Source organism: Euprymna scolopes, chromosome 8, assembly GCF_053919585.1.
Source record: "Euprymna scolopes isolate OS-2025 chromosome 8, ASM5391958v1, whole genome shotgun sequence".
Classification (NCBI taxonomy): domain Eukaryota; kingdom Metazoa; phylum Mollusca; class Cephalopoda; order Sepiida; family Sepiolidae; genus Euprymna; species Euprymna scolopes.
Window position 1 is genome coordinate 127375306 of NC_136489.1, and position 23585 is coordinate 127398890.

General features: G+C 35.8%; 1 long non-coding RNA gene across 14 annotated transcripts in view; it reads right to left on the reverse strand.

The window, feature by feature from the left end:
* Nucleotides 1-560: 560 nt before the first annotated feature.
* The window catches only part of LOC145283763 (uncharacterized), a 37938-nt gene continuing 14913 nt past the window's right edge, over nucleotides 561-23585 (reverse strand). For 4 of the 14 annotated variants that reach the window (XR_013868744.1, XR_013868752.1, XR_013868746.1 and 1 more), the window contains exons 2-5: nucleotides 20623-20718; nucleotides 19408-19591; nucleotides 10775-10899; nucleotides 561-758 (exon numbers count right to left, since the gene is read on the reverse strand). This is a non-coding gene — a long non-coding RNA (uncharacterized LOC145283763). The remainder of the gene's footprint in view (nucleotides 759-10774; nucleotides 10900-19407; nucleotides 19592-20622; nucleotides 20719-23585) is intronic. The other 10 variants (XR_013868745.1, XR_013868753.1, XR_013868747.1 and 7 more) reach the window with 3 other exon arrangements.

The following is a 23585-nucleotide window of genomic DNA, read 5'->3' on the forward strand; positions in this document are numbered from 1 at the left end:
TATGTTGAGGATGGTCTCCTTGCGACATCGGCTGCAGGGAGACAGGGTAGAGTACTCGTCAAGGATCCGTTCTTGACATTCATACAGGAAAGAGGCGGAAACCGCCCCAGCACCTGTCGGACTGAGGTACACCGCCTGGGTATTACTCAGGTCAACCCTCCCAGGCCTTGCCACCCGGCTTTCGGGTGGGGCAAGTTAATTACTTGTCGCCTGAGGTGACCCGACCGGGGAATGCAGATGGGGATACTCTGGCGGTTTTTGTAATTGCTAGAGTGCCCCTCCTTTAGGGGAGCTTGCCTTGATCCCACCTTCAGACCTCGTGTCAAAAATTGGTGATGTAGGCACCAATTTAAATATTTATCCTCATTAGAAGTCAAACACATTTTAACAAGCAAATGTTGTCCAGAATACCGAAATTCTTCTTGAACTTCATTTCTCGATATTGATTTATGGCTGTTTGTTAAACAGACACCTGGAAATGAAAATCTTTAATCTAGTTATATTAATTACAATATCAATTTTTATTTTTGAATTAAAATGTAATTAGTGTATTGTACACGTTTTTATGTTTTCCATAAAACGTTTCTTTTATTTTCTTTTATTGCGATCATCGACAATATTAAGATACGCTTTAACGCAAATACAATGCAAAATGTATTTCAAGATCAAGTGTGAAAACACGAAAATAAAATCCAGAATTAAATCGATTTGTCTTCCCAATCGCTTCGCATTATGAAAGGTGTCCATCCTCAATTAACCTGGAAGTAAAAGAAAAGGCATCGATTACACAGTTATAGAGAAACATGATTATTTAATTTCGTTTTTTTTTTACTATCGGCCCCTCTCTTATCAAGGCCAAGAGCCACTCGTCGATAAAGATTAATGAAACGAAAATTGAATAGCTAAAAAATGGAGAAAACAAAACGGCAGAGCGAATGTTTGTCTTAAAAGCAAAGCAGTCTTAGATAGTGATACTCACTAGGGGAGCAGGCTCTGAACCTTTACTGTACATGTAAGTATGCGCGAACATTTTAACATCAAATCAAGTGAGCGATAAAAAAATCTTTACTTATTTTTCGAATCTTCAAAAGTAAAGCAGACAATAAGAGAAGGGTGGCTCAATGTTGCATAGGGTTCGGAGAAATGTATAACGGGGTCCATATAACGGAGACTCAAACAGGGGATGTTAATTACATTACTGATGGAGATATTTATAACACTTCTTGTTAATACCTAGAGGGGAGGATGCATAATACTTGGAAGGGTTGTACACAAGAGTTCGTTATAAGATGATGATAAAACACATTCACTTTTTGGTTGTAAAGAATGACGACACGAGACAACGGTTACATAGTTGGTTTCTTTATTATTCAATTGCCCGATCGATGATGTCAGGAATTCAAACTTTGATCTACATGGTCCACTTCCCTCCCTTCGCTTCTAAGGGGCTCTCCTCTCGATCTCTCCTGACTCTCTCGTCAACTTCCCAATTTCGAACCCACAAATTCCTATATTGAGAAATCTCCTTTGTTGATGACGTCAGAAGTGTGTTTACCAACGTGACTACTTTCACGTGGATTTACAAATGTTTGTCCAAACAGTTTTCTCAAACAAAGAATCCTCAATCTAACTGTTTGATATCTAACCGATTTTGAAACAATATTTTTTAACACGCATTGTTAATTTTTTTTCTAAAAGAATGGGAAATCAGCTCTTTTTTCCGACATAAATAATATTTAACTATTTCTAATAGAATTAACAATAGACTTGATCCCTAACATTCCATTTTCCATTATCTTTAACACTTGCCTACAGGGTTCGATTCTAACCTTTTCCTAATATCATTTTCACTTATCTACAGGGTGGTCAAAAAGTCAGGTAACATGTTAAAGGTAGAAAAAACAATATGATCCATTATAATCTCCATTCGTTTAATATTATTTGTTTAAATATTTGAGTGTAATATATAAACTACCCCTCCTGATTTCTGGCTTTGGGGCTATGTAAAGGATAGCGTTTATGGCAAGAAGCCTGATACAATAGCGTCTTTAAAGTTATTTATTGAAGAGGAGATTGCGCGGATATCAGCTGACATGATTACACGTGTTAAACAATCAGTGGTTAATCGCTTCCAGCGATTGATAGAGAGAAATGGACGACAATTAACAAAATAAACATATTTCGTGTTTGTTTCATTTTATATTTCAATGTATGGTACTTAAATATACGTGTATTGCTAATATCGTTTTTCTTTAAAATTTTACCTGACTTTTTGACCACCCTGTAGTCTGCCTTCTTACTTACATGAGGTAACAAATAAAGGCAAGGACAACTTTCTGAAAACACCGAATTGTTTCCTCAGGTATATTATGTAACGTCTTCCCAAGATAAATTTGGGCTAACCATCTTCTATAATATAAATCTCACCTGTCAGTTTACATGAATGTACGTTAGCCTAAAACTTTCGGGAGGCGACAGATTTTCACAAAATTTATATCATTTTATAAGCTCGGCCTTTTTGACGACAAATGCCCAAAAATTGGCCAAAAGCATTAATTCTTTCACCTTCAATTGCACCCTTTTCTACAGGGAGGGGTCGCTTTTTTCGCCGATATTTTCGAACGTCAACGCATTTTTACGATTGTCTTGCCTACGTCTCATCCGGTTTGGCGATAGGCGCAACAGCAAAGAAGTCACTTTTTTCCACTTTGTTTTCCTCCTTCGTGGTACGGGTTCGAGCCTGCCTGCCTACTACAACTTTTTTGCGCTCGCAATTTTCCTTTTTTTTTCTTGCTCAACCAACACCTTTACATACACTTCCACTTTCTTTTCTGTCTTCGCGTCATAGATTCGAACCTGCGTGCCTACTACAACTGCTTATTTTTTGCCTATTTGTTTGTTTTTGCTCAGCACACACTTACAAACACCCAGGCAACGCCGGGCACCCAGGCTAGTGTTATAGAATTCGAACATCGCAGACGTCATCGTGTTGTTGATTAATTTATTTTATTATGTTTTAAATAATGTACTACATTTAAATTGTTTACTTGGCCAACATGATATCATACATATGAAAGTAGTTATTTCAGATAAAAAAGATATGATTTTTAGAGATAAGTAGTTTGAGAGTCTAGTATAAAGACGGTGTCGTGGTAATATAATTAGTGAAGCTATTCTACATCCAAAATCTCTTCAACGGTGAGTTATTGATAGTTAGATCAACAATATAACCTGGATGAGTTAAGTTAGAGTCCATTACGTTCCAAGGAACGCAGATACCATGAACAAAGCTTCTTTCTTAGAACTGCCCGCCTTTAGAACACTGTTCTGCCGGCATGTTTCCAGGTTGAATACAACATGGTAGCCTTCAAATCTAATTTAAACATGTTCCTGTTAAGCCGTCCTTGTAAATAATCAAATTCTACCAAATATACACAAAAAGTAATTGCTATACTACCACCTTACATTCATTAACTCTTATTCTTGAGTGGCCTTCGGGACTGAATAAATGGTGACCTCCCTATGTAAAAAAAACACCCACTTAACGATATTGGCAACTTTCACATAATCCTTCCCATAAGTACCCGATCTTTCTAACTAGAAAGATATCGGTGAAACAAATGCCAACAATAACCATCTGATTTCACACAGAATGGATGAATACTCAACAACAATAACAAAGAAATCCTTTCACACCGCTTTCTACGCTACTACACCGTTGGAGTCCCTTACTACACCACCTCTCCACACCCGGACAACGCAGGGTATCACCGCTAGAATTTGATAAATTACTGTTTTATAACCCACAATCAAGGCTGAAGAAAAAAAAAGGAAATCTAAATAACGCAATTCTCTAGAAAAAGAATAAATCTATCCTCCTTAGTTTTACTCGATTATTTATTTAAAATGGAAATATTGTCAAGCATGACTGCAGTATACAACATTGTAGAATCTCCACGACTCTCATTAGTACCAAAGAATACCATAATTATTGCTTAACACTTCTACTCGGTTATGGCTGTTACGAAAGACAATGAAAACTCGTTACTCGGACTCTGTCAGAAGTCAAATACAAGAATAGGTGTTACACTTCGTATTCGATAGACCTCTTTAAAAATACAATATTCGACAGAAACCTCAAGAAAGGTGACAGTAGACAGAAACATCCAAAAACCAAACACACCGACTGCAAGACGTAAGATTCGATGTAAAGGCCGATTGAAAAATTTAATAATCGAGAGAACGTAAAATAATGTCGAAAAAAAACCCCACAAAAACGTGTAATGGTAATAAAATTAAAAATGTAATAGTCTAAAACAAAACAAAGAAACACGTTATCGTGGTATGATCCCTATAATAGTGTAACAGTCTATTAACTCGCCCAGAAATGTAACGATCAACAGAACTCTAAAAAAAAAAAAATATAAGCGACAAAAGTTTTAAAATGTAATATTAGACAGGATTTTTTTTTAAATCTCATAGCTGACAATACTTTCAAAATATAATAGTCCACAAAACTCTAAAAAGATGATGTTCGATATTACTATATAATGTAATCGACATAATTTCTAAAAATATATAGCAGTCGACATAACTAAAAATATGTAAAACAACCAACAGAACGTTAAAAATTAAAATTATATGCAAATATAAAATTATATATATAAATAAATAAATATATATAAAATTATATATATATATATATATATATTGAAAAATGCAATAGTCGAAAAAGCTCTAAAAAGATGTACTAGTCTACAAAACCTTAAAAAATGTAATAGACGATAGAACGTTTACAAATATAATAGATGGCATAAGTGGTAAAAAATGTCGACAAAACTCTAAAAACGTAACAGTCGACAGAACTCTATAAAAAGTCTTATCTATAATAAATAATTCTAAAATTGTAATAGTCTTCAAAACTCTAAATATGTAGCAGCTGATAGAAATCTAAAAAACAAGTAGCATGCACGGTCACTTATGAGTGCACAGTGAACGAGGCATGAAAAAATAACTAAGTTCAGTCTTTGCCTGCCCCCCCCCCATAATTAGACCCCCAAAATCTTCAAGGGACGTCAAATCCTAGTGAAAATAAACAAACGGTGAAGTTTTAGGCCTTTAGAATCTTTCTGTAAAACTCGGGAATCTGTCGATTAAACTCGGGAATCTGTCGATTAAACTCGGGAATCTGTCGATTAAACTCTGGAAGCGGCACGTAATTTTGAACGGAACCCTTTATTTAATCCACATGGATAGCATACTCTTGTTCCGTCAGTTTACTCTAAGTAATCTATCCACTGCGTCATGGTTTGAGTGATTGATAAAATTAAGAACATGCGATACTCAAAATAAAATTGCTTCTACCTAGTCCTGGCGGACGGTATATGAGCATTCGAAATGCTGTGCAGATTCCAGGGTTCGAGAGAAAGATCTCTGAATTCGAAATTCGACAAGGTACAACTGAAGAAGGTTAGAGGTTTCATTAAGCGAAACGTTGTGCAAATAATACCGTAGTCCGAAAATTCCATATGCACCAAAAACTATTAAAATGTAACAGTCGACATAAATTGCTAGGTTCGTTCCTAGCATTCAATTTCCTCGCAAGTTAAACGGACACCAGGTATTTCTCTGATCGGCAGCAGTAAGGGATGCAAGTTATTTTTCTTTTGGTTAAATCATTTAATGAGTAGCCTTTTGCATAGCACTATGACAGACTTCTCGCCAAAAGTTGTGAATTCGTTATGCAATTATATAATGAATACATTTTTTACATTTTCACCCCAAACAAGGCACATTGCCACTTTGGTGTATTATCAGGGGGAACAACTTCTAGGGTACTATGCTGGGATTTGGGCAGCAAGATGTCGGTTCACGTTACACTTGAACTTCTGCATGTCAGTACAGTCGGGGAAGCAGTGGCCTTGAATGGAATTCCAGAGTTTAGCGGTTCTGGGGAAGAAACTACTGGAGTAGAAAGATCTTTTACATCTAGTGATCTCTACTGTGTGGGGTGGGATGTAGCTGCCTGTCGGGTTTGTCGAGGGTGTCTACGTCGTGGGGGCACAAGCGTCTGCAGTTTGTCAGAGCATTCACCATTAAAATACTTGTAGAACAGGCAGAGGGATGCAACATTACGTCGATGGGACAGAAGCTGAAGCTTAGATGCCAGTTCAGGGCCTGACAGATTTGCGACTTTCTTTTGAACCTTGTCTAGAAGCGAGAGACTAGTAGTAGCAGATGCATCAGCCCAAATGTGACAGCAATACTCCATACATGGGCGAATGGTGGCCTTATAGAGGTACAGGATACTTTCGGATATTAGTAGTTTTCTAGCACGGTAGAGAGACTACCTTCTTCGCAGCGGCCCTGGCAACGCTTTTAATGTAATTGTTCCAACTCGCGTTTCCTGTGAACGTTAGGCCAAGCAGTTTGAAAGATGTACTTTCAGATAAAGAGTTATTGGCCATTGCTATTGGTGGCAGAGAAGGTTTCTTGTAATTATTGAAGGAAACCAGTTTAGTCTCGGCAGCATTGAATGTGACCACCCATTTCTGTCCCTATTCCACTACAGATTGGAGGCCATCCTCTAGTGTTTTTTCCATTTCTTTAGATATATATTAATTTGTTTTCCTGTCATGCCTGTTATAGAGTGGTATCATCAGCATATATACCCATCTCAGGCAATTTTGTTGGGGAGGTCATTAATGAATACCAGGAACAATAGAGGTCCAAGGATAGACCCCTGAGGCACTCCCGCATTTATATCATATTGTTTAGATGTACTACCATCGAGGACAACCTGGATTTTTCTCTTATCTAAGAAGGATTTAATTCTGTTAAGTATTCTACCAGTGATACCGTATGATCTAATTTTCCTGAGGAGACCCTCATGCTACACCCTGTCAAAAGCCTTAGATATATCTAGAGCTACCGCTCTGCCCTCCCCCGCTTTGTCCAGTGAATGGTATATACGTTCAGAGATTACAGTGAGGATGTCTGCTGTGGAACAGGCTTGTCTAAATCCATATTGTTTGTCAGTCAGAAGTTTAGCATCTGCAAGGTGATGGACTAGAGCATGGTTAATTAAGGTCTCAAATATTTTGACGAAAAGTGGGAGGAGGCTAATGGGGCGATAATTAGTTGGGTCAGTTCTTTCACGAGAATTCTTGAATACTGGTACCACGGAAGTAGTTTTCCAACAGTCAGGAAAGCAAGATTCATTAAGGCATTTGTTGTAGAGTTTGGAGAGTACTGGAGCTACTTCGGCTGAGCACTTTTTTAATAGCACAGCTGGGATGAGATCAGGTCCACATGCTTTTGAAGTGTCAAGGTTTTTTATGATAGCATGCACCTGAGCACGGGTGATTTTTAAATCGTCTAGCGTGGCGTCTGTCCACAAGGAAAAGTCAGGCAGGGGGTGGTTGGAAGGGTCCAGTGTGGAGTTTGAGGCAAACCGACTGGCAAGCATGTTAGCCTTGTCGTTTGATGGGCAAACAATCTCATGATTGCTGGTTAGTGGGGGAATTGTTGATTGCCCATTATTTACTACACTGTTGTAGATTTTCCAGAAGTCTCGAGTTCCTAGTTTTTGTGCTTCTATGCGTTTTTAGTGGTTTCAGTAAATTCTCTCTTAGCTGTCGCTATTTCTTTCTTAACATTACTTCTAGCTTCTATATACTTCTATATGTTTGAACTGGACTTATGTCGGTTAAATCTGTGGTATGCATGCTGCCTTTGAGCAATGGCAGTTGCGCAAGTAGATGTAAACCATTGGGGAGAGCGGGGCTTGCTATAAAATTTCCGCATGGGAACATGTGCTTCAATTGCCATTTTGAACCATTCAGTGGTCTCATTTGCGCACTGTTCAGCAGGAAGAGAAAAAATATTTCCCCATGGTCAGCCTTTTTATAATATCTCGTTGTTTTGAGCAGACTCTTCAGTCTTAGGTCTAGAGTTTAGGGCGATTTCGACCATTATCACTGCATGATCAGCATTACTGAGTTGGTTGTCATTTGTTATACAATCATCGGGAACTGTAGTCAGAAACATATCTAGAAGTGATGCGTGTTCTTGCTGGTCAGGGAAACGGGTTGGAAACGTAACCATTTGTGATAGGGAGTGAGATATAGCGAAGCTATGTGTTGTGCTGCCCGCTGCATCTGTGTAAGTAGACTCCAAGCCAGTTTTTGTGGTGGACATTAAATCTCCAAATACATGTACTTGTGCGCTAGTGTCGAGGGAGAGTGCTGTGTCTATGCTGTCAGAGACTTTGTTAATTCTGGTGCAGTCCTGGGTCGAGGGAGAGCGGTAGAGAAAATAAAAGTAGCTAATGTTATGTTGTATGTTTATTCTAAAGCATATAAAGGCTTGATCGTCCGATTTTAGGTTTGTTTCTCTAGTCAAGGGGAGGGTGTTACGAATGTAGACTCCAAGTCCGTGCATATGTCTGTCAGTCCTTACGGCAGAGTGGGATATAGCCAGGCATGTTAAAGTAGTTAGAGGGGATGGAGGAGTGTAGGTTAGTCTCACTTAGTGCTAAGATATCCGGGGTATTTGTTGGGAGAAATGATTCGACATCATTTAAATTAGTTCTAAGCCCACGGATGTTCGTAAATGAAAGCCTCAAAAGAGAAAGCAGGTTGGTTTTGTTTGAGTTTGGGCCTGGTTTTAGCGTAATTTTATATTGTACTGTCATTTTTTTTTTTGTTTCAGTTTAGGTAAGGGATTCTGAACAAGTGGTTATGCAGAAAAACAGGCATGCAATACAAGCAGACCATCAGTTGTTCTGCCATCTACTAGGATTGTGGCTTCGGGATAGCCCACCGGGGATGAGTGCAGGGTCCCTTTCCATGCGCGACCTTGCACTACAAACAACCCGATATTATACAACTGTTGTTGGAGCAGCGGCTCTAAGCGCTACCAAAGAGTTAGGGTTCCTGTACTACCAGTTGGGAACAGCAGACAGGAACTGTCTATCCGGTACCCTCAACCCATCAGACGATGGTCAACTCAATGTACTTGTACTGGCATTATGGCATTCAAGCACTCCTAAGTGCCCAGTTTAGGGGATTGGATGTGTCGGGAGTGGGGAAAACGGCGTTCATTCCCTAGTCAGGAAACAAGATCGACCACTGATGGTCTGTCGACTCCCTGTGATTCGATCTCTACGCCTAGCTAATAGACCAAGGCGTATGGAAGCCGGGCGATAGACAGTGCTTATCTACTCCTTAAGTAGTTTAGGTTTGCAGACCGGTAATTTGTTTGTCACCAGCTCTAGGAAGGTTGGCATCCAAGACTGGAGAGGCCTTCCTCCCCTTATGTTTAGCTTCAGAGTTTTCCTTCTCCTAGACGGATGACCTGGGTAGATCTACGGGTCCATCAGCAACGAGAGGGGTTTCCCTGCGCCTGGGTCTTAATCCAGGTATTTCTGCGCCCCCGCGTTGGTGGTTAATGTTAACGAGTTAGTTTTAAAGGGTTATATATCAACTGAAAAATTATACTCCTCAGTGATTTCAGGGCATTGCTATTTCATTGTTTGTTACTGGAGGGGGGGCTGAATAAGAGTTCATGCAGTGGAAGCAGCTATATTTGAAAACAGGTCTGTTGGAAGGAGTCAACATGATTTGTTTTTTCCTTTAGGTTAAAAAAAATCCTTTTATTTTTGTTAGCTTAGGAATAGGATAATGCGTTACCGAATGGTATGGTATTACGTATTAACTAGAAAAAAAAATTGTACAAGCTCTGGATATTTTTAATATCAGGAGGGTTAAGTTGTATATTCAATAGATACAAGTAACATCCTTTTTGATATGAAATACATTACAGTATAAGTATAATTGGGAGTAAATTATAAGCTATGTCGTATACAGTATGTATAGTACAATAGATATATGGGCATATTTCCAGTAGATGCGAATATATGGAGATTGTAAATAGGTTACCATTTCTAATGAAGATATTTTCAGCTTTCGTTTAAAAATCAGGGAGCTGTATTTTGCATTTTAGAGTATCGGTTCAGTTTTTGTATTTAACATTGCTAAGCTAAGGAAGGGACAGCTATTGCTATGTAGTATAGATAGTTGTATATCTAAGTACAGACTGTTGTTAGTGAGTATCGACCTGGATAAAAATAAACTAATGCATGCCTGAGGGGTAGAAATATAACAGATGTTTAGTGATCATGACTTCCAATCGGTCAGCATACGAGGGTTAAGGGCTGAAAGCTAAGGACCCCCATCTGAGTCGGGTTATTGTATTAGTGTTAGTGGCAGATTGGGGAGTAGAGCAGATTGTTAGTTTTCATGAGAGGATTAAACTTCCAGAATACAGTTAGGATTAATTATAAGAGTTTTGAGTGCCAAGTAATGTTTAGTTTAAGAGAAGAAAACAATTTTTTTTAGCTTAACATGCAGATCAGACATGGGCAGTCGTCTTGGAGGCAAAGTACATATTGGATATACGTAGCAATCCAGCAATGGTGCTTGTGCCAAAATGAGAAAAAACAATTAGTATATAGCGCATTTTAGCGATGTATGTCGTGCTTGTGTAAACAAAACTAATACAGCTGAAATATTTTACAGTTAATCTTCACGGTAGGTAAAGTATGTAAAAATATTGTAATCCTGCATAAAATGAGCGATGAAAACACAGTTAGGTTATCATGTCTTCAATGGTAAAAAAAACTCTCTGGGATAAAGATGCTTCAAGAAATACGAGAACAAGTGTTAATTCTTTCGATTTATGTCACAAATTAAGAAAATAATTTTTAAACTACCGGTATTTTGCAGCAATTTCTGTACGCAAGTATCAGAATCGTTTGAATTTCGACATCTCCGCAAATCGTTAATAACAGGGTAGACGATTTTCCATCGCAGAAACTGTACTTTCTTGTCACAGAAACTGAAACGACAAAATTCTGGTGTAAAATTTCGGTAAGACAGAACATAGAATGAATACAAAAATCTATCTCTCTTCATCTATCTCTCTTCATCTATCTCTCTTCATCTATCTCTCTACATCTATCTCTCTACATCTATCTCTCTACATCTATCTCTCTACATCTATCTCTCTACATCTATCTCTCTTCATCTATCTCTCTTCATCTATCTCTCTTCATCTATCTCTCTTCATCTATCTCTCTTCATCTATCTCTCTTCATCTATCTCTCTTCATCTATCTCTCTTCATCTATCTCTCTTCATCTATCTCTCTTCATCTATCTCTCTATCTATATATATTTCTACATCCATCTATATATATATATATATATATATATATATATATATTTCTACATCCATCTATATATATATATATATATATATCTATATATATATATCCTATATTTCTACATCCATCTATATATATATATATATATATATATATATCCTATATTTCTACATCCATCTATATATATATATATATATCCTATATCTATTCATCCATCTATATATATATATATATCTATATATATCCTATATCTATTCATCCATCTATATATATATATATATATATATCCTATATCTATTCATCCATCTCTATATATATATATATATATATATCCTATATCTATTCATCCATCTCTCTCTCTCTATATATATATATCCTATATCTATTCATCCATCTATATATCTATATATATATATCCTATATCTATTCATCCATCTATATATCTATATATATATATCCTATATCTATTCATCCATCTATATATATATATATATATATATATATCTATATATATATCCTATATCTATTCTATCTACGCTGCAAAAATCACTTAGAATTTACTACGTCCATTGATCCTATATTTATTAGATTCCTCCTTCCACCGTCACCCATTTACACCGGACTTGACCGTTCACAGTAGAAAATTACGAGAAAACACCGATTTGTATTCGTAGTTTCTTATAAACAATGAATTGGCATACAGCTATTCTAACCGTTACTTATTCCATTTTTTCTTTTCATTTTTTTACATTTTTTATTTATTTATTTTTCTTTTCTTTTTATTACCTTATCAAATGGATATTTGCGCCATCTCCCCCTTTTTGGGTTTTTAATTTATTGTTATTTTTTTTGTTTGTTTTTTTTGTCATTATCGTTTACAGTTTACAAATAGAAAATCGCGTTTATTAAAACAAATAAACAAAACGAACTAACCAGGGATTCCATGTTTTACAACAAACTATTACAGTCGACAACTACTACTTGCGTATCCAACTGTATTTATGCAACGTTCCTTTCTTTTCCACAATGGAGTTTTATTTTTTCTGTGTTTCATGAGTTCCTTTCTTTTTCTTTTTTTTTTCTTTATCAACTGCGACTGATTTACGCTCAGGCATGGATCGGTCGACACCGGCAATCATCGGTGTCAGCATCGACCGTTCTTCATATGTTGATACGATTACTCCACTTTATAGTTTCCTTATTTTATTAATTTTCTTTTCCCCTTCGCTTATGTTTAGTATTTTTAAATGTGATGCTCAACTTTATATTTTTCTTATTTTATTTACATTTTTTCCGTCGGCTATGTTTAGTTACTTTTAAGGTGATACTAAGGTGTAGGGGTGATTCCTATTTGATTAATTCCTTATTCATTATTTACTTTCTTAACTTGAAATCTATTATAACAGCGATAAATACCACCTGTAACGGATATTTATAATCTACGAAACGAAACAAAACCAAACAATACAAAACGCAATAAAATAATACGATGTTCTTACACCTAACAATTTTACGGTTAGAAAATTCTTTTATTGGAAAATAAACACCAAAAAAATACAAAACACATACGGGTAAATATTTGGCAAAAAAAAAACATATTCGCAAAATTACATACTAAAATATAAACATATTGAATTTTACAAGGTAGGTTTCTTCCAGTTTCTTGTTTTTTTTTTTTGTTTTTTTTTCCGGTTTTTGTTTTTTCCAAATACTCTGTGTCTGTTACGACGCTGCTCGCCTAACACCCATGATTGCCGGTCTTCCCCGATCCGTGCTTGACGGGAATTCACTATAATGATTTTTAAACACCCTTTCTTTAAGTTTTGGTTCAGTTTTTGCCATACAAAGTTAGTAATTCTTTCAATTTTACGCGCATAAAACATACAGATACAAATAAATTCAAACATATTTGGGTCCTTTTGTTTGCCAGGGGGGATAATAATACAGCTAGGCATCGTTCGCGGCGCGATCACTGCGAACGTCCGATTGGAATATCCCCTTTAAATGGGGAGCTGGTTTCCACCCCATCATCTTCGGGAAGCCAAAACTGACCCGCATTGAAACAAAGTAAACAAGCGCCAAAATAATGACGTCATCGTAACGACCTTGCGATGACCTCATTAAGCGGCCAACTCTCAATAAAACCTTTGGGACTTTTTAACCTTAATTTAACACGCGTCAAGGCTTCGGGGTTCAATCCGATTTTCCTACTAAAACTTTCATTTTGCCTTTAACGTTTTCTTTTTCACACACACACACCTACAAACACACGGGTAACGCCGGGTACCCCCTGCTAGTATGGAATAAGTTAGAGTGGCAACCTTGATTGAAGTGAGTGCCCCTAATGATAGTCTGAAAGGGAGAAACAGACCAAATATCAAGGTCTCGTGTATGATATGAAAAACTGGAATCTTAGGGAGATATCAATCATACCAGTTCATTATAGGTGCCACAGGTCTTATGAAGAAGAACCTGAAGTCCTACCTAACTAATATTCCTGGTAAACCAAGTGCAAAAGAGATCCAGACAATTGCACTTAAGGGAACAGCGAGGATACTAAGAGTTCTCGGTTGGTATATAAAAAGCAGGGTAATGTTGGCAGCTGGTTTGGCTGGCTCATACCCAGCATCAATCTTCAAAAAAAGAAAATTTTAAATCTATATATATTAATACGATAGCGTGTTATTTTGTGTCATGCTTGAATCTTCTTTCTTCCGAATGACTGTCGTTTAATTGTTATGACCTATTTCTTGTAATAAATACTTTTACCAAGAATTCCTCATGTGTTTAAATACTTTTGTAGTTTATCAAAAGAGCTACAATAATACCAGTGCGTCTCCATTTACGCTGAACATCCACAGAATGCCAACATCAATATATTACATATGAAAGAGTCCGCGCTAGAATTTCCACATGTCCGGCTAGTCTATATAGTAATAGGATAGCGTGTGTTATTTAATTTGCGTATCACGCTTACATCTGAGTGACCGTCTTTTAATTGTTATGGACTTCCATTTCTTGTAATAAATAATTTTACCAAAAATTATTCATAGTTTTGATTTCTGTTTCGATTATCGCTGATGGCACACAGGTCATTTATATTTTTATAAATAATTTTACTAAGAATTCTTCGTAAGTTTTGGTTACGGTTTCGACTTTAGCTGATGGCATTCCAGTAATCTAATATTTGTTTTATAAATAATTTTACCAAGAATTCTTTCGAAGTTTTGGTTGCGGTTTTACCAGAAGGAACTCTAGTTATATATATATATATATATATATATATATATATATATATTATTGGTTTTCATTTACGCTGATGCACCTAAATCATATGGATATATATATTTTTGAAATCGCAATTTATAATATATATATTAACTCTGTAATAATATATACGAAGTTTGCAAGAATTAAAATATACTTAAATGTACTTTACGAAAAGGCTATGCCGAGCGCCCATACTAGCTTAGATAAATACTTTTGCAGTTTTAACAAAAGAGCTATAATATCATAGCGTCTCCATTTACGCTGAACATGTACAGAATGCCAACATTAATATATTACATATGAGTGGGTTCCCTGTGGAATTTTCACCGGTCCTGCTTGTAAATATAGTTACATTTAACACGTTATTGCGCAACGTATTTTGTGAATTATATCCCCCAGAATTATGGCGTGTACTTTCATAACATACTTTTCTGAATACACTTTTTGTTATTATACCACTGTGTTTCGCTGGATTATTACCGGCCTGTAAGGCACAATATTGGCAATGAAGAATTCGAAACTTACAATTTAATTAATTTTATTTTTGTGTGTTTATTTGGTTTAGTCTCTGGGTATAATAGTCATTATTTATTTGATCATCCTTTATTTTTTAGCAATGTTCCACTGCATATTAAGACGGGGGAGGCCAAACGAGGATAAAGGTTAAATAAAATTTCACTTGAACGATGAACAGTACAATGAGAGGATTGGGAACGATGCATGGAATTTGTAGAAATTGGTAATTGAACAGGACAACGCAACTAGTGCTTGTAAACATTGGACTTGAAGACAACCATGGTATTTTGTTCTACAGATGGATGTTCTACGAAATACACTTTGTTCATGGATGTTCGGTTTCGTTTTCTGGTACACAATAAAGATAGAAAATCTATTTGCTGTGGCTGTAGCGAAACAAGTTCTTGCCGTGAGTGTGTTACAGAGGGGTTCAGATAGGTTTTACTTTATCTAAGTTTTTGCGATTATTATAAACTTTTTTTTCGGAATGTTGTTCTCGCCGATATTGATATGTCCATTTCTAGTATGCCTTGGTCGGTGTTCTCTCCGGTCTTCACCGGTTGAATTTATTCGAATATTTCTTCTGTGTTTAAACCTGATTTTATTGTTTTGGATTAGTCGGATTGCTATTCCTGTCTTGCTTTTTGTTTTCACATCGTTGTACTTTCCGACCTAGCTGAAGTGAATCTCGAAAATGTGCATGTCGAACTTTAGAATCTGTACATAATTTTGGACTAAGCTCTTTAATTTAATCTTGGTGTAATGTATTTTCTGTCCTATAATAATACGCATTAGTTGGAAGTCTGCTCTGTTATTCGAACATAATTCCAGGCATTAACTCTCCCTTTAGGATAGTATATTGTATTATTCTTGGGAAAATCGTTCACCCTGACACCTTCCTTCGCAGCTAGCAATAGGAAACTGCAGGATATAATATATATATATATTAGTGGGTGGGTGTTATTTGTTTTTGGTAGCGATACTCTCTTGAATGGATTCAAGTACTTATACGAAAGTGCATTTTTACCTAAATGCGTGTTGGGAATAATTTTCCCTTTGACCAATCTGGTACCCGCTAAATGGGCAGCGGCATATATATTTTAAAATATATTATTTTTACAATATAATATATATATATATATATATATAGTAACTTATAAAAAATATATATATATATATATATATGGCAATTAAGCTACACAAAATATTCCGCGTTTCATCCACGCTAGGATTCGTCAGGCATAAGCCATATATATTTTTATAAGTTACTATATATATATATATATTAGCATTTCATCTACGCTACTATATATATATTAGCGTTTCATCCACGCTAGGATTCGTCAGGCTTATGCGTGGATGAAATCAGGAATAATCTGTAGCTAAATTGTTATATATATATATATGTGTGTGTGTGTGTGTTACTACCTCGCTCTACCTATGTATTGAGTACTGTTGAAGTAAATACGTAAAGTTTACGCAAAAAATTATACTTCCGTATATTAATTTGATTAAATGAAGTTGTCATATATATATATATATATATATATATATATATATATATATATATATATATATATATATAAACACAGCTAGCGAATCTCACCGATCTTGGTAAGATAAGTTATAAGGAGAAACGGCTAAAATGTTGTGTTGATATTTTTACTTGTAAACAATTATTTTTGCTTTGTATTATATTTAGCTGTTCTACTCAATTTTTCCAACAGAAATTATTATAGCCGTCACGAATCCAACACGCCAATATGTATAAATATATCTTTTTAAATGAAAGATTACGACTAAAAGTTATGCTTAACTTTAGTATATAATCTAAACAATAACACGTCAGTAAAAACTTTCATAACACATCAGAAAACTTGTAGAAATTGATAATTGAAGAGGACAACGCAACAAGTGTTCATAAACATTGGACTTGAAGACGACCATGTTGTAGTCAGTTGGGAAACAGTCTCATGGTATTTTGTCCTAGAGATGTATGCTCTATGAAAGACATTTTGTTCATGGATGTTTGGTTTCGTTTTTGGTACACATATCAGTAAAACCCGTTCATAACACATTAGTAAAACCGGTTCGTAACACATTAGTAAAACCGGTTCGTAACACATTAGTAAAACCGGTTCGTAACACATTAGTAAAACCGGTTCGTAACACATTAGTAAAACCGGTTCGTAACACATTAGTAAAACCGGTTCGTAACACATTAGTAAAACCGGTTCGTAACACATTAGTAAAACCGGTTCGTAACACATTAGTAAAACCGGTTCGTAACGCATTAGTAAAACCGGTTCATAACGCATTAGTAAAACCGGTTCATAACGCATTAGTAAAACCGGTTCATAACGCATTAGTAAAACCGGTTCATAACACATTAGTAAAACCGGTTCATAACACATTAGTAAAACCGGTTCATAACACATTAGTAAAACCGGTTCATAACACATTAGTAAAACCGGTTCATAACACATCAACGAAAACTTTAAGGCATAGGTTAACGCTTTCTTAACATGTCAACAACACTTTTTGTAAGTGCATACGTTGATAAATAGGTTTAAGAGGTTTTCTAGTGCAGACGGGATCGAGAGGTCAAATTAAATCAAACTGGTTGACTCTGGTTTAAAACTGGAACAACCTTGACGAGAGCTGAGTGCATGATGTTTCAGTGATGTAGGGACCCACATCCCTCCTTTACCCCTAAAATATATAGAAACGCGCATGGGACATTTTTTAGAGTTAGAATTCAGTTCAAGTTTAGAATCAACGGTTTGAGACCGACAGGTACAATCGCCAAAAGTGAAAACTTCTCTTGGAAACGACGCGATGTGTGTCAGATGAATCGATAGAAAATTACCACCCTCTTTTTAAGGATTGGCAGAGAACAGGGGCGTGACTTTGACCGTGAAACGAATAAAGTTCTAATTGTCCAGAAAAATGTGATTTGAATTATTTAGTAGCTTCTGTTCCAGGGGAGCCGACACGGTGAAACAGCCGACACTGTTTGTACGTGGAGACAAGATATAAAGGTACTTTCTGTTTTGTTCTTATAATCCTCTGAAAAGAGCTGATGCGCCGTAAATATGAACATCGACTCAGTATAAGTAGGCACCCTTTTACCACCTACAACAGAACAAGTTTCCCTTTCCCAATATATTGCTTTGACCAGTACTGAAGAACTGCATCTACACCCTAAATAGTGCCTCTCCAGAATATGATGGAGACTTACAGGTACTATATTTTGCCCAATAATAAACTACGAGATTTTCATGTCAGTTCGTACGTTATCACCCTGCAACTTTTATTTTTATCGAATATCACTGCGGATACAATGTAAAAATATAATTAATTTTTTTTATTTTGGTATCTCTATGTTAAGCATAAAACTATAACTAAAATACATTTTTATCTTTTGGGCGAGCATATGAATGTAGTATCCTTACTGTCCAAATAACATCGTAAGGGTTTCCGTTGCGCTGGATGAGCATACATTGAAAGTATGCCACAGACATTTACAAGGGTTTCACAGGATATAGTCCTTATAACCATATATATTCTAAACCTATAAAACGAGGACTTGGGTGAGTATGTTTCTCTTTGACTAAATAAAATACAATATCAGCGCGCATATGACTGGCGAACGAACATAAAATGAAAATATTTTAAGGACGTTCGCAATATACAACAGATGAAGGATATAGTTGTGGAATTTCAACGCTTCTGATAGCTTATCTTAATGCTATATCGAATTCTTTCTCAATTCGAACGTGACTTATCCCTTGAATAGTAGCTCTTTTAAACTTTTGTTTACTGAAACGTTACACATCGGTAAAAACTTTCTTAACAAATCAGTAAAGATTTTCCTAACACGCCGGTTATCGATGAAAGTGTGTTTTTTTTTTTTTTAACACATCGGTAAAACTTTCTAAGTACATCGGCAAACATTCTTAACGTATCAGTAAATATATTCTTAACACGTCGGTCACGAATCCAACACACCAATATATTTATATATATTATAACACACCAATATATATATATATATATATATATATATATATATTCTTAACATATCAAGAAAAACTTTTACACATCGGTAAACTTTATTAACGCACCAGGAAAAAGTTTATTAAAACTTTCCTAACACATCGGCAAAATTTTCCTAACACATCGGTAAAAACTTTCTTAACTTATCTTTTCGAAAGGGCATACGTGGATAATACTGTTATTTTTTTATTTTTATCATAGCAGTTTAATCACAAAATACGATCTGATTAATTTCACATGGAATATTTTTGTCGTATAAAAATAAAAACTAAAAGGATTCATTAGATAAAAAGGTTTAAAAAAAAAAAAAAAAAAAAAAAAAAAGTGGTTCACTTACTCCAGACAATGGTATGCTCCGCTGGGATAACTTACATCCATTGGACAGAATATGTCGCTAACCATGAGACATGCCATACAGCTGATAAAACATGTTTTTTGAGATGACTGAATCGTAGAAATCATGGAAAATGTCAAAACCAACATAAACATCTGCCGACTCATCTTTGTTTTGAGAAGACCTACTTAAAAAAAATATAGAGAGAAAAATTTGATCATTCAAATAATAATAAATGGAAATGGAAGATGCTCTTGGAATATAAGACAAATAAAAAACCGTATGTTTAGGTATGGTAAGTCCTGGTAAGAATAAAAATGTTCGTCCGTCTAAACGATGAAGACCATCTGATAACCTTAGGTATGATCGATGACAGGTGCTGCTGTTTTTTTAAGTTAAGCTGGTTTGGCCAGAGCCAGTCCCACTCTATCGTCGTTAACCAGTTTGATCCAGCAGCAGAACAGGCTTGAGACAACTGGGAAGCCAGGTGGGATGCAAGAAATGTTTGAATTGTCGACGTTCTCTTACATACGGCGCCTGGTATTCCTAAATTGTAGTCCATCTTATACTGCCGGGCTCAATGTTGTTTAAATTTAATTTTATGAGAATCGGTGTTTCAACGTGATTACGCCGTACGAATGTCTTAGGACTCTTTAGCACGAGGTGTCAATAACAGGAAAACAATACAATACAAAACACATGTCCTAACTTCAAGTTTAAAAGTTGTAAAACAAAAAACATTTCGTATTATTTGGCTTCTTTTGTTCTCATCTTGACTTTTTTTTTACGTTTCGGCCGATGTAACCTTCGACCATCTTATATGACGTGACGTAGTGGATAATGTACTGGGTAAAATTTAGTTGCGATGTTACCTTTCTGGAGGTTTAAGGTTAAATTCTCGGTACGGGCAAACTAAAAAATACAATTGCGAATTACATAGGACATCTACCCAGTCATGGCTGGTGGAACAAGAGCATGCTATCCCCCGTAGATTAAATATTCGAAATTCCGTGTAGATTTATGAGTTCGACAGAAATATTCCTGAGTTCGACAGAACGATTTCCGAATTCGACAAGATACACCCGAAGAAGGTCGAATGTGACATCGAGTAAAATATTGTTAAAATAACAGTCGAGATGAAAACATAAGTCTGAAAATATCCAAATAATACGAATAATTTATCCCATCTCAAACATTCAGAAAGAAAAATTGTATTACTTGTATTTTTTTGGACTATATGGAACGTTATTGCCACAACCTTTCGGTATTTGTAACCTCCAGCCTTCACCAGTTGCGACTTTTGAACTGATAAACCTACAAATATATGAAAAGTAGAATTGGACACTTAGTATAATTCATAACGAAAACTGCTATCAGAGGGGCTTGCTGAATCTAGCCAACCTTGTTGACTACAACTCTTTCACCAAGACCAGAAAATACAATAATTGGTATAGTTACGAAGCATAATCACATTTTTATGGCAATCGTGTTAGTGTACAAAATATAAAGTGTAAGAAATATATAGTGTAAAAAAAAAATATATATAAAGTGTAAAAAAAAAAATATATAAAGTGTAAAAAAAAAAATAAAGTGCACAAAAGATGTTACTTGCCTGTCTCTGCGCTATCGATATTTTCATAGCAAGTTCTTGTCTGATCCAATCTATGATACCCCCTTGCTAAACTTTCACAAAAAAAAACACTCGTCTAGCTAAAACCACTATGAATACTCCCCCCACTATCTTTCTGTGGCCAAACCTAAACGTGGATTTTTATAAACAAAGCTTCATTTGCCCGCTTAACAGGAGCATTTTACTTTGAACCCCATTCTCGACCGTCCGACGTTGACAAGCGCAAAACTATGAGCGTTGCTAGCACGCCACCGATCCAAGCTTCAACCATCTAAAAACAATCTAATTTAATTCTCCTCTCTTTATTTATTAAAAGATAAAGAAATTAAAAGAGAGTAAGAAAAAGAGACTTCTATACATAACATTTAATTTTTGTAGGTCTCCATGAAAGTTCTTATTGATTTGACCTTTTGAATATGGTGTCTCGGATCGTCTTGACTTGGTTGAATATTATAAATTGTCACCCTTGGCTGGAATCATCTAATTAATAATTACTAAAGCCATCTTTTTTTTTTTTTTCAATAATAACGCGTTTCTTTCTTGTCTCTCCACATGCTTATTAAGGCACAAGTTGTGTATGTTTATTAATGTAGAATAACAAGCTCCCCAACAATGGAGCTTCCTCATTTCTCCACACAGTAACCAGTTAAAAGTGGAATCATCAGTTTTACGCCGATTTAAGTTCAGCTTCATTTTAGCATATAATATGGCTCGGATGAAACTGACATTTCTAAACCATTTGTCGCAAGGTAATTTTTTTTATTTAATTTTCCCCCCAAACAAGACAGTGCCACTTTGAAGTAGGGGACTACTATAGGGGACATAACTTGCAGGGATATTATGAAGGAATATTAGCAGCAAGATGTCTGTTCACATTACACTTGAACTTCTGCATGTCAGTTCAGTTGACAAAACATAATCCCGGAAAGGAGTTCCAAAGTCTAGCAGTTCTGGGGAAGAAACTGTTAGAGTAGAAGGCTTTTTACAACTATGGATCTCTGCTGTGTATGGGGGTGGAATTTAGCTGCTTGGCAGGTTTATCGGGGGTATTTTCGTTGAGGGGATACAAGTGCTTGTAGGTCATCAGAACATTTACCATTAAGGTACTTGTAGAACAGGCAAAGGGATGCAACATTTCGTTTATGGGACGGAGACTGAAACTTAGATCACAGTTCAGGACTATCAGGTTGGCGACTTTCTTTTGGAGCCTCTCCGGGAGTGAGATAATAGATGCACCAGCCCAAATGAGCGAATGGTGGTCTTATAGAGGTACCGGGTACTTTCAAGTGTAAGTAGCTTTCTAGCATGGTAGAGAGAGAGCCTACCTAATTAGGATATTGATATATTGTAGTTATATTTATATCTGAAGCACACAAGTTAATTTTTCATAGAAATCGCTTGGGACAAGGCATAAAGCGACTAGGCATGCAAGGAGATCTCGAGAACAAAATGATTACTGTAATGGGTGATGCTTTTGATCTTAGTCTTTTCAAGACTAAGATTGTGGGTAGGAGGAAAACCGTGAAGAGGAACAGTTCTATAATCTTGCAGTTATTGGAAAGAAGCGATTGAAATAGGGAGCTTTATTACAATGATGGATTAAAACAGCGACCTCTATACAAACTAGTCAAACGAGCTGGAACAAAGCAAGCAGGAAATAGATCAGACAATTTTGAAGAACACCTGCCATAATAGATTTGTAAAAAAAACAAAAAAAAAACGACCATTACTAGCAACATTAGTATAAAATATCGATATTTCAACATACTTCCGCTTTCTTCGGCTCCGAGCAGTAGGAATTAACAAATTAGGCAGACACTTGAAACCTGTATGAATTATTTTATCAAGTGTCTATTTACTTTCTCAGGTTTTTTGCTTAAACATCTTTTATCTTTCTGTCAAACTTGGAAATAGTTTCCCCCTCCCCCACTGAAAGCAGACCGCGCATTTTAAAGTGTCATTCTTTACAATTAAAACATGATTACCAAAATGATATTGCTTGAAAAAGCCTCCATCGAGGCGAGGGCCTTTTTCTCATATCTTTAAAGATTAAAAAAAATCTTTTAAAAGAAAGTACATGTTTTGACTTGCTTGAATTTCAAATTTTAGTATTCATGCTATAAGTGTCATCCTATTTCTTATTGTTGCGTGAGTCGAATGATTGCACTTGAAGAGACTTACCAACTGTCTAATTTTAGAATTCTAACGGACTACTACCCAGAGATTTTTTTATACTCTCAAGAGAAAAAAATGCTTCACAAAAATCAATCGGTTGAAAAAGCCTCGACCGAGGCAAAAGCTTGCTTCACATCTTTAAAGGTAAATAAACATTTATTTTAAACAAAACAAGCATGCGGTGTCTTTCTCCATAATTGAAAAATTTACTTTCACTTGTGCAAAATTTCAAAAAACAATTTTTCAAAAGAAAAAATCCAAGGCATGGTATTGAGAAACGTGCTACCAAACGAGCAGACAAACGATTTTGAAAGCGATTTTTCCCCAATAATGGCCCCTAAGAAAGCACTTTGAGTTATCCCGGAAAATCTGTTCC